At 38.8% G+C, this 3,616-nt stretch overlaps 1 protein-coding gene across 1 annotated transcript in view; it reads left to right on the top strand.

Moving 5' to 3' along the window:
• Positions 1 to 1,571: 1,571 nt before the first annotated feature.
• The window catches only part of klhdc8a (kelch domain containing 8A), a 16,872-nt gene continuing 14,827 nt past the window's right edge, over positions 1,572 to 3,616 (top strand). The window contains exon 1 of the mRNA XM_057361294.1: positions 1,572 to 1,945. The gene's annotated coding sequence lies outside the window, so the exon portion shown is untranslated. The remainder of the gene's footprint in view (positions 1,946 to 3,616) is intronic.

The raw sequence follows: 3,616 nt of genomic DNA on the forward strand, positions 1-3,616 counted from the left end.
GTGTGGTGGAGCGTTTTTTATGCTCTAACACAAAGGCGGCCTTAATGTCAGACATCTTGCTGTAATGACTTCTCTCGGGTTATCAGCACTATAGCGGGTCAGGTCTCCAGTGGACTCGACAGGCTACGCTCAAGTCTGGACTAGTGGCGCTGGAAATCTAGGGCATGTTTGTGCTTGATGTTGTGATTGGCATCGCCCGCTTGTAGATAAGACCTGGTGAGCTGCAGAATAGGAATTATTGTGGTGAAAAGGACGTTTGGAGAATGTTTGGAGTTGGAGATAGGATATTTACAGACAGGGGCGGACTGGCCATCTGACTGACCGCTAACGTATGGGGCCAGAACGGACGCGTTTGCCGCTTAGACGGACGTATTATAAATGCGAATGCACGCAGCGCAAATGCAAAGGACACGTATGCATGCACCCCCACCAGCCCTGCTTACAGACTGGGGTAGAACAGGGAAGATGGGGACATGATTAGCATCCATAAATGAGTTTTCAACTGAATGTATTTTTGAGTTTGCACTGGATTTGAATCGAAAACGTGATGCACAATTATTTAAGGGGGCAAAATTAATATGGAATGAAATTTAAAGAAAAGTTTATAGAGGAATTTGGCCAGATTTAAGCACTGGTCCAGAAGCACTTCCGTTTTTGTATTTCACACATATAATTAAAATCTTAAAGATAATCCATTAACATTTTGATTCAGTAACACATGTTTTGTTGGTCGTATTTTGTTCAAACTTTTGTGATGTTACAAAACTGAAACCAGTATTGTTTGTCTCACATACCTTCTCTGGATCGGTTCCACATTTGTGGAATGATCTGCCCGCTGCTACAAGATGAGCAGATTCTGTGGCCATCTTTAAGAACCGTCTGAAAAACATCTCTTCCGTCAGCACCTGACTGTGTCAGTTCTGACTTCTATATCTTTTCTACTCTTTCAAAAAAGAAAAAAAACCTTAGCTCTGTATACTGTGATCGGCTATATGAGACCAGTTTGTTTTTATTGCACTTATGCTTTTTGTTGTCCTTATGTTGTTCCAATTGCTTCCAAAGCGTCTGCTAAATAACTAAATGTAAATCTAAATGTTTGTCTTTGAAATGGCCTATAACCGCTCGAAGTTTAGTTTAGTTTCTAATAATATATTTATTTTTTTCTGCATGAATTTAATATTCACAGTGTTTCTCAGAATACTCAAATTTATTTTTTTGTCTTAATATATTCAACATATTTCAATATTGTGTTGAACATTATAATGCTGTATGATTTATATCTGTTGTGATTGTTTTGCAGTACTGATCTTAGATAAATGTCCAGATATGAGAGAATAAATAGGTGTAATTATCTATTATTAATGATCTCCCGTGTTTGTGTTTTGTTAGGCCTCGTTAAATTGTTTCATTGAACTAGAATAAGATTTTAGAGATATCTTCTTGTTTGAATTCAAACTTCGATTCAACGTCCTGTGGGGTGTGGCTAATTCAGATCAAATTTCACCTTTTAGAAATCCACATCAGTTCTTAATTTTTTTATTTCGATTCTCTCCTTGGATGGTGACAAAGAACACCACGACAAAAGGTTTACTCCTGCAACTTCATTGCATTACAGACAACGTAACGTGCTTAGATGCAACAATGAGATGGACTTATGTAGGTTATCAGTGGAGCCCCCTTGAGCATTTCTGAAATTAATGTCAGGATGACGAATATGATAAGGGGCTGCGATGAATATTTCATACATGACCCATATGAGGCAAAGAGAGGGAGCGCGTGCGATGCTGCGCTGGATGCGGCGGATGCTGAGGATGCTGTGGCGGTGCTGATGCTGGTAGAGGGAGTGTCTATTCCACGCGTGGATTATTATTGCTTCGCGATCGCGCTCCGTCCATAAGGGAAGCGCCCGAGGAGAATCGGAAGAAACCGAAGCCCACACCGAAAAGTAAGTGATTCATTTCTAAACCTCTGAGCTTTGATGTGTGCAATAACTTCAGGCAGGGAGAGACGAGGGCTGTCTGGAGTGTTTTTAAACGAGCGCCTTGTTGAGTTTGACGTTAAGTCACAGTGTTCTGGATAGCGTTTGTTAACTGAGTAGAGAGTGATAGTATTGGACAATTTAGTGTTCATTTGCTTGTGAATTGTGTCTATAGCGGCGAAATAGCAATGCAGCACAGTTTTGGCAATGAATTCCATCTTAAACTGACTTCAAACTTTGTTTTGTACATTTAGCCTTTAGATTTTTTTATAAACATAAGACTTTTGAAGACATTCAACCTTTTATTGACTGAGATGAGGCTATTGTGACTTAATCATTTTTTACTTAATTATTCACTCAATGTTATGTGGGTTTACACATGCACACATAGGCCTGAGCACCGTCAAAATGTTTGGTCAGGTTATAAAGGCTAACATGTGCTTCATATGACACCATCATGTTTTTTTATTAGTGGTTGTCTCGTATAATAGGTTTAGAGTATATTACAAAAGTCGTTTCAAAGGATCAGATCAAGCAGGAATAGCTCCTTAAAGTCAGCATACAACCTATCTTTTTTTTCATCCATAACGTGACATGTTCAGAGGAAAACTGTTTCACAAAACAAACATGTAGGGTGGGTCGCAGGACTTTTGTTTTTATCCATGTTAAAGGGGTCATATGACACGGCTAAAACGAATATTATCAGGGTTTTTTTTCGATGTAATGCAATGTGTATATACACGATTTAAGGTTCAAAAACGATGTATTTTCCACATACCGTGCATGTTTGTATCTCCTCTTTGCCTCTTTTTTTTTAAAAACTCATTGCTCTGAAAAGCGAGGTGTGCTATGATTGGCCAGTTAACCAGTGCGTAGTGATTGGTCGAATACTGCAAGCGTGTGAGGGAAATGTGACGCCTCTTACCATATTTGGAACATCAGGTTCCTCTTCAATTGTACTGACGGGTACGCCCACCTTACTTGCGTATACATTTGGGCGGTCTTAGTCAAATCAGACCACCAACTGACGTGGGGGTGTGGTTACACGAGGTATTTCAGGCAGGTCTGGGTGAGCATTCGCTTTTAGATTGAATACATCTTTTGCTCCGACACTTTAATTTTTGCAATTTTACGTGTCTAATACATGCATGGGCAACTTATAACACACCAAAGACACAGAAAAACACGCCATATGACCCCTTTAAAAAGTTTGGCTGGAGAAGAGAAGTTGACGTCAGTCAGATGGTTCTTTTTAATGCAAAGCATTTTTTTATTTTTATAAAAACATACACAGTTGAATCATTTTTAATAAGACAAGGAACATTTTAAAATGTAACGATGAGGTTTAGAGTTAATGTAACATTTTGATTTCATTTTGACTTTAGGATAACTTTTACAGTGTACAGTGCTTGTACAGTAAATGTCAGAAGGACTACTGTAATTGTTCAAATGGAGCGTTGGTGTTGATGTTGACAGTCTGAAGAAGTAAAATCGTTTTTGCTACTGGTCTAGCTGAAGATTTATTTCCCTTTGGTAAAAATGTCACATCTTTAACGAAAACAAGGGCAGAATGGATTGCGTTAATCTACCTGAAAGGTCACTGCATTTTCAGACAGACAGTCAAGCTTTTCATTTAAA

Source organism: Triplophysa rosa, linkage group LG20, assembly GCF_024868665.1.
Source record: "Triplophysa rosa linkage group LG20, Trosa_1v2, whole genome shotgun sequence".
Lineage (NCBI taxonomy): Eukaryota > Metazoa > Chordata > Actinopteri > Cypriniformes > Nemacheilidae > Triplophysa > Triplophysa rosa.